General features: G+C 39.1%; 1 protein-coding gene across 4 annotated transcripts in view; it reads left to right on the top strand.

Moving 5' to 3' along the window:
• Positions 1–6,981: 6,981 nt before the first annotated feature.
• The window catches only part of LOC118338870 (collagen alpha-3(VI) chain-like), a 49,005-nt gene continuing 42,131 nt past the window's right edge, over positions 6,982–13,855 (top strand). For 2 of the 4 annotated variants that reach the window (XM_035676306.1, XM_035676307.1), the window contains exon 1: positions 6,983–7,271. The gene's annotated coding sequence lies outside the window, so the exon portion shown is untranslated. Of the gene's footprint in view, positions 7,272–13,855 lie in introns of all 4 variants that reach the window. The other 2 variants (XM_035676305.1, XM_035676308.1) reach the window with 2 other exon arrangements.

A 13,855-nucleotide genomic window follows, 5' to 3' on the forward strand; every position in this document is an offset into this window, starting at 1 on the left:
GCCGAGCATGGCTGCTCCACCACTGGGGTCTGGACCTCATATTTTTTTCACAGGGATATCAAAAAAGTTTGCATACCAATCAACACCCCCCCCCCCCCAATAGGCAAGATACATTTGTTGTCCTCAGTATTTCTAAAATCATCATCTGGGTCATTTCTTTGCAGCGGGAATTGGCTTTTTTGGCTTTACACACCACAGAGCAGCTTGCAAGAATAGAGTGCCACCTCCAACACTGTATCAGTTCTCTTTATACATCCATGGGCTGAAATAGAGAAATGGTGGTCTTCATGAACGCAATAAAACAGATGGAAATGGGACAATACATAAATCAGTTGGAGCCAAGAGGCATTGCAAAGAAGAAATAATAAACTAAGGATTAGAGGAAAATTTTTGTTTGTGGTTGAACTTTTGCAAAGATCCATATGTTCCCATAATGCAACAATAATTCGGTTTAACAGTAATAAAATAAAAATGATTTGCTTTGATCCCTCCAAAACCAGAAAGAAAGAAAGTATGTTAGGCCACTTCATCTCGTTGTGAACGCACATGTAAAAAACTCGCTCCCTGTTCATTTTATAGTTTAATTTAAGACCTTTCTGATTACCTTCAAGGTTCATAATGGTCAGGGCTCATCCCATATCACTAGCACTCAGCTTTAAGGCCTCTTAGACCCGACAACAAATCTTAATATCTTAAATAGTTGTGCCTCCTACATCTCATCATGATTTGAAGGACCAGTTTGTACTATTTAGGAGGATCGATTGGCAGAAATGGAATATAATATTATTGGACATATACAGTAGGTATGTTTTAATCACTTGAAATTAAGAATGGTTGTGTTTACTTTACCTTAGAATGAGCAATTTTTATCTACAATGGGAAAGGGTCCACTTTTACAAGGTACAATGTAATTACTACACTTGCTAAAGAGCAAGCAACAAATATATTAACGTATGAATCATAATTCATAGGACAGTTGTAAATGTACTTATACTTGAACTAAGATACTTTTATTGGCAAAATCACAAGTTTTTTCCCGGTACTCCAAATTCTACCCTTGTGAAAGACTATTCAGCGTATAAGCCTAGAACAACGCATTCATATTTGTAGAAATAACATATATAAACTCTGCGAGAGGAAATTACTGCTCCACACCACGCTCAGTTTGCCCCTTAAAAGCTTCCTAGCTTGGCCTCCGTCACCCTGTCGAGCAAATTTTTGCTGAGCGATTACTCAGCATTTTACTCCGGACGAATGGAGCCTATAATCTATCCACTCATTCAAGTCGGGGCTCAACAGAATTGTCTTTAGATAAGTTCCATATTTAGACTGATGCCTCGGCTTGTATGTCCAGATGTGATCACTATATCCCACTTCAGGAAATGAACAGTAGCTTACGTACTGGATGTGTCCACCTGCTGGAAGCAGAAAAAAGCAGCTCAAAGTCCCACCCGCTCTGCTTGCTTAGAGTGCTTTACATTGTCTTTATTCATTATTCTGATCTGTATATTGCCATATGTACTAATCCCATAGCCAATCCCATATTAATGCTTGTTTCTTGGGAGTCTCATATTTTCATGAGTCATTGGGTGTTACTGAGTCAAAGTCATTGAGGAAGTGGAAAGTACAGCACATGTGCCAGTCAGTATTATACCGTGCAGGAATATGAAAACCACAGAAAAGATTTGACTCTGATGATTATGACTTTTAGCCATCCATGTTTCTGGTTTTCTGTCAAACACAACAGACAAGTAAGAATACCCAAATGGTTATTATAGAATATTTTGTTGGATTTCAGCTGACTTGAGGCTGTGCGGTGGCTGATTCACCCCATAAGGCAGTGGTTCCCAACCTTTTTCCTTAAGGGGCCCCCTTTTCTATCAGTGATAGAGTGAATGCAATAACTGCAGGAAGTTTGTGTAAAATAAGGAATTTGGATGAGTTCTTCTGATATTTTTAGGAACTTTTTACACAATTATCTGTCTGTTTAAGAATCATACAGACTTAATAATAAGCTTCTTTTTTGACAAATGTAGTGTTTTCTTCTCCCTGACACTTGGCCTTTGTTTTAGTAGCTCTTTGGTTGTTTTAACTGTGTACTTTTCTAATGCAGAGAGTAAAGACTCTGAAAATATAACATCTCATTCAGGTTACAACCTAAATAATTACTTAAACTTTAAAAATAACAATTTTTTTTTTTATTCCCAGAAATCATCAAAATATGGAGATGTAGGCCTATTGTGTATATTTCTTGAATTTTCTTACACCCTTTAAAATCAAGAAGGCCTCGCAACATTCTATGAAGCTTTGAAAACTCGTAGTAGGGGCCCTGACCTCCAGGTTGGGAAACACTGCCATAAGGGACTCATGCTTGTATGATCCAGCTCAAAAAAAAAGCAGATCACCTCACCAGGCATATCACTGGCTTTGATTTAAATTATCTGCAGACCTCTGGTGTACTTTTGAACGTGGCCCAGTCTATGGCATCTGACCTCCAATTCTGAGCTCTGTTAACTCATCCCTGCTGGAGGTCAGTATGAACACACTTCTCACACGCTGACTTTGATTCAGTCGTGATGTGAAGTGGATCTCAGATTACAGAGGAAAATCCTACCTTTCTTTACTGAACTGATCTGTCAAGGCTTTGGATAATAAAGTGTGCTTCATTGTGTAGATTGTATCTGATTTACTGAACAAAACTAGACTAACACCATAAGAATGTATAGTATTTTGGGGTGTTTTTTCATATATTGCTTGTTTAGAGTTTCAGAATTTAGTAACTTTGCTTATTAAAAGTCTCCTCATCTGCGATTGCAACTTAAATTACACTGATCACAGATTAATTATACTGGAATTATTGGTTTATTGGATTAAATAATATCTATTTATCTAGTCCATTTGCCTGATATAAATTTTTGTTGCGTACCCAACCTTTTTGGTTTGGTTCAATCAAAGTCTGTTGCATTTGCCAATTTAGTTTGGTTCTTTTGGGCTGCTGTGAGAAAACTGTCAATCAAACCCTGACTGGCCCAAGACCTGATGAAAAGGAGGGTCAGAATCCCAAGCGGACTCTGGTGCAGTTTTTTTGTGGTGTGAAAGCAAAACCAGAGGATTTTGTAGTAGTAGATATGTTATTTTAGCGGGAATTTAAGAGATAAACTACGAATAAACCCATCTGCTTGTCATACACTGGCTTGTTTGTGAAAAGTCAGGGTGAACATAAACCGTAGCTAAAAGGCATTGATGTAACTTTTTATCTTGGTCCAGTATACTTTGAGCTGTATTGTGTTTAAAAATGTAGAATTAAAATCAATTACTTGCTGATACTCAGAAAACCTAAGAGCTGAGTAAAAAGTTAGAAAACACTGTATAAAGTTCCTAAGCAGATTATCCTCATATACATTATATATTTCTATTTGGACACATACGTATGCCTGTGTTGGATTATGGCTGAAGGGAGGCAGCTTTAAAAAAGATAGAAAATTGCGACTGCTCAGTGTTATTCTCCCGTATTCGCACCTCCTTCTGCGGAGCGCTCACCGTCACAGTTAGTATTAATACTTTCCTCATCAGACACGGTTGGAGTGAGGTAAGGCCAGTCCATCTCCACCCTATTTATTTGCTTATGCTCCAATGGAAATAAGTGTGTTGGTGGAATCAACACATGCATTTTCCTCAAACTGGCCAGTGAACAGTTTGTTCCTAGTGGTAACGTCTTCACAGGCAAGGAAAGCAACTTCCAGAAAGACCAGATTGAATACTCCAGTTATGTGGAGGGGAGTCTCATGCTTTTATTTCAAAATAGAATAAACACTGAATGTGTGTTCATAATTTTATAGAGCCTAAAGACACATTTCCTATGCTTTTCATAAGTTCCACAAACTGTAAGGAACTTCACAATATTACAGCCACACCCAGAACATCCTCTAGATGCTGAAGAAAAATGTCCATTAGCTCTACTTTTTATGTTTAAAGTGATAAAAAGTTGAGTGATTATGTCGTCTGTCTGTCGCATACCTGTCCGTTATGAAAGCTGGCTGTTATTAATGACAGAAACAAGAGTCAGGGAAGCTTTTAAAAGCATCACAGGAAACAATCTGCACTTTCATCCACCCACATGAAGTCACCTTGGTGGCATGCATCACAGAATCTCTTTGCCGCAGATGTCAGCTCTGCCCTTCCTTGACATCTTAGGCAATTGTTAAAAGCTGTGAGCGTGACATTAACATCACCCAACAATATGATTATTAGTCCTTGTCGCACTGCGACTGTGAAAGGTTTTAATTTGGAAGGGTCTGTGTTGGGTTAGAGCTCACTCAAAGGGAATATATGTAAGACATGTTTCATAAATGACGAGGGAATGTTTGGTTGTAGTCGATCAGCCCCACTTTTTGCTTTGATGTTAACTCACAACATATATGAATGCACCAAGAACTGATTGTTGTTACCGGAGGAGAAATGGAGTCATCAATTTTAGAAGCAGCATAATCGTTCATAATTTTGGGACAGTTTTGCTGCTTATCTGATCTTCATGTTCTCTCAGGACATTCAACAGCTTGTAACCCAATGAATTTTACAGCAGTGGTTGCCTAGCAGCACCATAACAGTGCAACACTTTGGGAAATACTGGTGGTGTGAGTAATGACCTACAGACAACAGAACATGGATGCAATGGGCCAGTGTTATAAATACTTTCATATGGTGCAATTTGGAGTCTCTTTTTTTGCATTTGATGATTTAAGAAACAGTATAAATGCAGATAGTGCAGTATGGTGGAGGAGGTTTCTTTGCCTGATAATCAAACTGCTGTTCGAGTGCAGCTTTCAACTTTGATTCACACAGATATAAGTGAGTTATATCACACAGCATGCTGACCTCTGGAAACAAAGTCTGTTTTAGCTCACTGACAGAAAAATGTGGCAGCAATCCTCCCTTTATTTGGCCTGGACATAGGCATTTCTAAGAGTTCAACTGTAAAGTACTTCTGAGGGTTATTTCCTGTTGACATATAGTGTGTTGTGCATTTCAGTGTATATATTATAAAGCATTCCATACAGTATACACTAATGTACTAGTGTTGATAGAGAGGATATTATATGTCCACGGTATGAAAGCATCAGTCAAAGTGTGACTCCACAAAATAGTAAGCTACAACTGCATTCATTGATTTTTTGATTTACATATTATCACTTTATAAAGTTAATATGACAAGCAAATAAAGAGCAACATTAGCATTTGTTTCATAGCATTAGCACAAATGTAAGTACATTTAAAAAGTTCTTTTAGCTCCTTTTTGGTCTCCACCAACTATGGACGGAAACGTCTGTTTCTTTAGCAGCTAAATGTTCCACTATGTTTACCGGCTAGCTGCGTTTGGTGCTGGGTAGGTAGTGTGCAATATGTTTGTTAAAGCATTTTTTACTGAAAACAGCACCCCAGAGTCTGGAAACAAGGTTGGAGAGAGTAAAGTGGACGAAAACCAAAACAATGAGCTCAAAGAGACTAAAAGGGTGATAATTCTCTGTGGGTTCATCAATATGAATGACATCTTCACTTCACACAGTTACAGTTTATCAAATGTAAATATAAAAATAATATTGGAGCTTTGATAATATAACTATTGATTCGTGTGGCTTTAAGACATAAAATGCTGGAATTTAATGCATACTTTCTTAAAGTCATTTAGTCAGTGTAACCGCACTTTTTACACATTTTTTAAAACAGGGTTTGTGTATAGTATGCAGTTGCAAAGGCGAAATCCTCACTTGGGGGATTAAGTGGGGAGTGAGAATGAGAGAGTGAGTGTGTGTGACAACAGCTAACATTATGGAGGTTGGCTGCTAGCCAAGTTTTGTAAACTTTTTTTTTCTTGCCCCGGACAAACTGAAATAATGAACTTCAATAAAACACATGACATGTTGCCAGTAATATTGTAAGCAAGTGCTCTTTGAGTGATACAATGTCTTGGTTCTCACCACGAACCCGCATATTTTGTCTCAGTTGTTCCATTTTACCGGAAGGTGTGCAATCACATATAATCTCACACATACACACATTCACATGGACTAAAGTATGAGCTTATACCTGTTTTGATGGATTTTTGTGGGGCTCAAATATCTGTTTTTTGTACATTGAGGGGGCCTTTCATGAACTCATGCAAAGTGTTTTTTCCATCAGCTACATCTAAACGTGGCACATGTATGGAGTGTGGCTGTGAGAGAGTGTTGGTAACAGAAATGAACTCATGAGCCATGTCATTGGCTGCATTTGCTGAATGAATGCTGCTAATTATATTTTGTTGTTGTGGGACAGTTACATTCATGGCACTATGTCATTGCTCTTAGTTCAACAGCATTCACATTTTCAACCTTTGCCAGAACGCTGTCTTACACATTCCTTTCTGAGAGATTTGTGAGTTTATTTGTTATATTTAGTGAGCCTTTTTGCCAAGATGGCTCGCAGACAACACGTCATATTTATCAGCTGTCGAGACAGTGGGATGTAAATTGACACAGTATGTAATTAGTCAATAATTAACCATCTTCAAGAAGAATGGTTTAAATCACTTTAGCAATGGATTTTACTCAAACCACACTATGTTTAAAAGTGTAATTTCAATGTAAAAACAAAAGGTGGGGAAAAAGGTGCCCTGCTACTCCTTAAATGTTTAAAACAAAAACCGAAAGAAATATCCAGATAGCTGAAATAATAGAAAAGGGCTCTACAGAGGTAGATGGAGAAATGGCTAAATGTAGGAAAAGGTAAGGAGAAAATCCCTCTCCAGCTTTGTGACATCATTCTCCCCACTGCTCACATCCAGACCAAACAGGGCTATGTGTCTGGTTTTCATTTACTTCTTTTCTCCCCCTCCGCTCACCCTCTCTTTTTCTTTTTTTCCTCCTTTCTTTAGAGAAAGTGGGAGGAGGAAGAGAGAGGTGGCAGAACTCCAGGAGTTTGGAAGTTTGTCCCATCCCAGCCTTGAACTCAGCACCACAGCTCCTCTGGTTTGAGACCGGGCGGGTGTCTGTCTCTTTCTGTCTCAACAATTTCCTCCTTTCACTCAGGACCCCTCTTTCTGCATATCTCTAATCAGTGCCTGTATCACTGCCTTGCTCAGCAGCCTTCCTTTGGGAGGTGCTGGAAAAGCCAGCAAGGGGAATTTACCACGAGGATAATGCCCATAAGTCCAGCTTGCAGTAATTTTTCATAACAGATACATTTTCTTTTTCTTCAAAAACTAATACAGTGGAGTACAGCTACTTCAGCTTAGGGTAAGTTTTAAATCTGCTCTGTTCTGATTCATCAGAAAAAGGTTTCTGCTTGTTTTTTTGTTATTTTTTTTTTTTACAAATGCATGCTTGCCTCATTTCTCAGTTTTTACTCCTTTAAGGATTGACCTTGTTTGCACTTTTACGTGATTATAAATAGTGCATTGACCATAGCATAGTTTCTAGTCATAACATGTAAGCTTATGATGGGTGTCATAATCACAGGGTTGCAAAGAGTTTTTGGCTTATAGCTCATAAATATCAGACAGCATGCGTTTAGCAGCATGGCTGAAGCCTATACTTTAGTGGTGAGAGTGCTGCAAGGGCAAGAGGTGAGCCGCAGTTAGGGTGAAGAAGGCGACCTCAGCAATGTTATGTAGCTGCATGTGAGTGTAGAGGGGTGTGTTTGCTTCCTTCTTCTCTTCAAAAGTCTTAAAATGCTACACTTCTGTTTGAAATGTAAGTTTAATTTACTGCACAGGTGTCAAGTAATTGTGGTGAGAGAAAACAGTGAAATCCCTAAAATACTACGTCTAAAGTCTCAAACTGTGATCTCAGATCAGTGTTAGAGCTGTGATCCTGTACCCTGCTGCTTTGTCTATGCTCTATTTGTAAGAAAGCGTAATTAATACATCATGTAATGCAACAGATTATGTAAGTCTTCTATCAGAACTTGCCATTGATCATCTTGCAATAGGTTATTGCCATGCTCTCTGTTAGTATTTTGGAATGATCTTTTGCTTATTTAATTAAATCTAAATTGGGAATCTGCTGGTAATGGTACAATCACATCCAAATGTTTCAAATCTGCACACCCACATGTGAGCTCTAAAGAAGAGCAGTTGGATGGGTAGATGTTTCCACTGCAGCAGAAGCCCAAAACCACACCCTCTCTGAGACGAGTACAGGAGTGGAAAAGTGTGAAGAAAGCATTTTCCACACTACTGGCCAGATGAGCCAGGAGAACCAGAAGGGGTTTGGTCCATTGGACAAAACTGGGGTGGGTGGGTGGGTGGCGGTGGTGGTAGTGGGCTGCAGGGTTTAGTGGACCAGGTGTGAGCCATTAATCTTCTCCTACAAGAGTCTCCAAGCAGGGACAGAGGAATTCAGCTGGGTCTTCATTGCAGTGTTTTATTGTGAGCATGTGGGATTTGACGCACAAATTGTGTTATGTTATTCATCTAAGGAACAACTTAATGACATTACATTCGGTGTTTGTCATAAGTATTTCTCATGAGCTACTGCTTCCACGTAGTTTTATGTTTGCATGTAACCTGTTGCTAGGATACAGAGAGGAAGAACTTGGTCGTTGTTCAAATGGGAGAGGAAACTTGGTGTGCGCTCCAGATTTGGTTTTATGTTTTTGAAGTATTTTCACATAATTTACTACCTGCATTAGGACAATGCTACAGCTCCCTCTTGGAAGCTAGTAAATCAATTGTTATTGGCAGAGCTGCATCAGGAGGATTCTTAACAAAGCATTTTTAGATATACAGTATAAATCAGCATTAGTGTGTTTTATGAGTACTCCCCTCTCTCCAGCTTTTTGTCTTTTTTCCATGATGCTGCACAGATGTCTGGAAGGTTGGGACATTTTTCAGAAAGGTCTAGTCTCAGTTGACTACTACTCCAATGTTCTCTTTTTAAGGAAACAGCCATCTATAATTGCAAGGGATGTAAATCAGAGTTTATCTGTTATGCATTGCTTTAGTGAGAGTTTGTGCCTGATGATTTTGGCATATTTGACTCTTTTGAGGTAATTCTGAGGTGTTGATTGACTCATTGATAAGATCACAGGGCCCCTAAGTGTCTAAAAGGTATATAAGGAGAAAAAAATAGCTCTTAGAAATGAACTCACCTTACTAACTGATCTCACTTAGTGTCAGGTTTAATACTTTGACTCAGCCAGCCTGCAGGCTTAGATTGGCCACAATGCTTGAACACACATCTGCTTGGTGTCAGACGGACTAATACACACCAGCTGTATGGAACTGCCCGCCCAACCTGCCTCCTCCTCCCTCTTTTAACTTTATCATTGATCCTTTTCTCATCTGTACCGCACATGTCACGTCATGACCCTTCCAAGTTGAAGGGTGGGTGGGGACTGCAGGTCCACACAGCCACGTGATGGATTCATACATGTGGAGGCTAACACGTACTGTATGTACAAGTGATATTTCCTCGCACGATGCCAGTGAGTGGCAGTGTAGCGCTGCATTATGAAGTAAAAATGACTCACATCCCTTGTGACTTGTGACACTTATTTTACTGATCTCTTTGCTCAGATTCAAGCAAATTGTCTTCATTAAGTGTTGTTGACAGTATAATTGAAATGCACAAGGTTTCAGTCTGTGTTGAGTGTTAAGGGAGCTGCTAAAGTTGAGCCTATTTGACAGTATGATCTATTAAAAGCAGAGCATAATGTGTGGTTTGCACATTGAAGTTCCTTATTAGATGCTTGGACAAATTCCAGTTACTTAAACTGTGCAATTCGGTAATTTCCTCTATACAAGCGTATACGTGTGTGTGTACAAGCTTGACTTCAAACACGATTTTCTAATTAATGACACAATTAAAAAGTACAGTGAAATACCAAACAGCATGATGAATTTTGGCTACACTGTGACTGAGGAGTTAGGTTCCAAAGGAAATGCAGCTGTGTCAGTGTGGCAGGGTCTCCTCTGGTATTTGCACTGAGTGATGCCTTGGAACATAAATCACAAAAGCAGAATAATTACTTTTTCATTCAGTTTGTAGAGAATGCTTCAGTTTTCCTTTATTGCAGTTTCTCTATGTAAGGCAAGGTAAGTATTGAACGAATTTAATATTTATTAGACTTATAGAATCTAGACTCATAAAAAATTACCATTTTACTTTGAAATGACAAAAGCGAAAAAGATTAGAAACACAACTTAGTCAACAAAAATAATTTTTTTCTAAACCTGCAAAAATAGGCCACTTGGAGGCAAAATCCCCTTTTAGGTTGATATTGCAAACTGCACACAATCAGAGCTACATTTATTTAAGAATGAATGTAAGTCACATATTCACTCTACTTTAAGCTCTGTTTTGGTCTCTGCTAACCCCTGATGGAAATATCTGACTTTTTGACTGCTAAATGCTCTGCCATTTGGTGTCAGGTAGTGTGCAGAAGGTGTTTTTAGAGCTGAAAAAGCTGCCTGCCGTGGCAAAACAGTGAAGTTGCAGGCCAGAAAACTAAAACAATTAGCTAAAAGATGCTAAAACAACATAACAGAAGAATTCTGAGGCAGGTAAAATATGGCTGGCTATGTTTGTAGTTATTTTCTTAGAACTGTTGCATCAATAATGCATTTTGATACTCAAGTGTGAGGAGGCAAGTGTCTCCATCTTGTAGCTTTAGCTCAGAGACGCATTTTTTGACTTCAGAGGTGCTCTGAAAGTGCTTAAATCTGTGTGAAAATGTAGCTCGTTTTGTTTTGTGTGAGGTGACTGAGTCGTGTCCTTCTCCCTAACATCAGAGGTACACTTTCTGTCGTTGGTGTAACTGCAATCAATAAACTCCGGTATCTGTCACTGAGACTGACAGAGTTTTGTGCTGGCTTATGTGAGTTTATGTATGTGCATGTGTATGTGTGTGTGTGTGTTTGTGGTCTTTGCTATAAATGAGTGTGTGAGGTCCAGCTGCAAACATGCTTCAGAGTGCTCATGTGCGCGTTGCAACGTCTGTCTTGCTGTGTAAATGCAAACTGCCACTGCTGGCTATAAATAGTGCCACTGAGCAAGATATACTGCTGTATACAGTGTGCTGGGAAGTATGTTCTGCACACTGTATAACATAAACTGCACACTGAACTCTCTTTGAAGCATGTCACTTCATACTGGTAACATAAAGATTAAGTGGTGACTTGGCATATTATACAGACACACATAGGTGGACCTCAGCAGGAGGAAAAAAGCACATATTAAAAGCTAATAACTCCTCATCCTCTGCACCCCTTTCTTATCATTAACTATCATGATATTTGACACATATTTACCTGCGTGGTCTCCTGTCCTACAGGAATGCTGCATGATAGATGTACCTGGATGGGCAATGCATATTTTTAGCTCCTTAAAGATGTGTGAGCTTTGGAGACTCCTAGTGGTAGTAGCAAAAAATACATCCTGCATCCCACAGACTGCAGTACATGCTGATATCCCCCCAACCTAAAGATCTTTCCCACTAATATGGGATAAAAGCTTCACAAAGACTACACTGTTTGTTGTTGTCATCGTCGAATTCTTTTCCAAATAAAAAGTTAAATACGAAGATGACGACATGTGGCTGAATGCTGCCTGCCCTTTCTGAAAGAAGAGCAGCTTAACAATGGAGTTATTGAGTTCTCGAAGAATGTCAGAATGCATGTTTGGTGCAGATGCTTTGGGCTGAGACCTAATAATTGTTTTAGGATGCTGACAGAGATTCAGATTTATACCACAGAGTGAGGAAATTAAGAGCAAGTTACCTTTTGTTTTGTAAGTTCCTTTTCTCTGCCATTCAGGGGCGTAGGAAAAAAATTCTGGACCCTGTAAATTCTCTATGGGCACCTCCCCAAATCCACAAGTATTCAATCTAATATCTTTACCCCCCAGTCTGATGCCCCTGCTGCCATTGCACTGTCCTGCATACTTCATAATATGCTTTTGTATTAAAGCTTACCAATGGCTTACATGACAGCGTGTAATATGAAAAGGGTGCTCGTAGTGACAAACCCACACAGAATTATCAACCAACTCTGCAGCTGATGATTCTCAACAAACCATTGCCATAACTCAACACAGTTCAAATAAATGCTAATGTTGCTCTGTGTCTGTACTGAATGTGTTAAGAGGCAACTGTTTGTCGTAACAGCTTTACTTTAGGTGACATATCAAACATGTGTATGATGTTCAGCTAAAATTCTACCCCCAAGTGGCGAAAAAATATGAATGCAGCTTGAAGATAATGAAGTAATTTGGAGCCGGTGTATTTTTACTTTCTTTCGTAATTTTCTCTCAAATGTAATTCCCCACGCTGCCATTGTTTTGGCTGCTCCTATCAGTGAAAACAGGACTCCACTGTGCTACTATGTTTTCTCTGTGGCAGTGAGGGGAAGCCATAGTGTTGACACATTGGCCAGGCCTGGCAAACTCTGCAGAGAAGTGGCTTTTGAGTGACCTGAAATCACATGAGCATGAGTGGAGAACACAAACATCTGTTGCAGTGTCCAAGAGAGCTTAGATTTCCTTGAAATTAAGGAACTTAGTGATTTAGGCCCTATATCTGGATAGTGACGGCACTGGCGCACTGCAGGGACACACATTTCTCACTGTAAGTGTGGATTCTGTTCAGAGGATACTTTTTAAATCTCTTTACTTTGTTGAAATGTATTCTCCAAGAACTTTATATGTTTCTTTTATAATGAAAGGATTATCACACCATGCATTGGGCAGTATAGAATGACCCCCCTCACTGGCACTGATATTCTAGTGTGACACGAATCTGCAACTTCCTAATATTTTCAGTGCAGTAACTTTTCACAATCCTCCACTGCATGGTCAGTGAGTTGTGATGGTACACACTGATGGGCCTGTCTAAAAAGTGAATACATATGAAGTGTTGCAGTTTTTTTTCAATATTCTCATCTGCAAAGTGTGGTCTGCATAAACAGTGAACACAGCAAATCCTAAACACTGACTGATAAATGTAAGGCACGGCAACGTTGCATTAAATACGACAGCCATGTTTGTAATTCATTATTGCTGTGTGTTGTGGATGGCTTAGATTCAAAACTAGCTGACCCAGGCTTTCCTATCCTTGTGAAAGGGTCTCTTTGACTCCACAGCAAAAAATCATTTTTTACTTTAATAAGACTGAAGTGCACATTTAGTCAAGATCAGAGAGTGACTTGGTCCAAAATCCACTGTTGACAGGGACATTTTCCACAGCTTAGAGTTAATAATGTTGGTTGCTGGCCAGTATTTAGAATCAGATGCAAAAATAACTTCAGCATGATCTATGTTACATTTCAGTACAAGACATGTGCAGCCTGCACCTTGTGTTATTTCTGCCTGTTTTTTATTTGCGTTGCTGGTCAGAATTCCTTCTCCTTTAGTTTTTGTTTTTGATAGATACAATGAGAGGCACAATTAGCAATTGGAAAGAAAAACTCTAAAGTATTTACAATCTATGTGCCAAAATTGATTTTGTTCTTATTACTGGCAAGGTTTTCCCTAGTGGATGTAGCTTAAAGTTTAAGGAAGCAGGCTTATGACTGGAGGGTTGCCAGTTGGATCCCTGAACCTTCAGGAGTTGGGTGGTGCCATTGAGCAAGACCCTGAACCCCCCAAACAGTTGTGCTGGGAAGCTTATTATTTAAAAGCCTCACAAGTGAAATTTGTTAACATACATACATACATATCCCATTTAATAAGCTCATGATGACGTATGAACAATACATGTATTATATGCTGCTTACTTCTAAAAAAAAAAAGCAGGATCTGTCAGACTGTGTTATACCTAGATTTTCCACTAGAGGGCATTTGTCATTTTCAGGGTTTTCACAGTTGTGCCAGGTCCTCCATCA

Source organism: Morone saxatilis, unplaced genomic scaffold (assembly GCF_004916995.1).
Source record: "Morone saxatilis isolate NCDOM2014 unplaced genomic scaffold, NCSU_SB_2.0 Contig5, whole genome shotgun sequence".
NCBI lineage: Eukaryota > Metazoa > Chordata > Actinopteri > Moronidae > Morone > Morone saxatilis.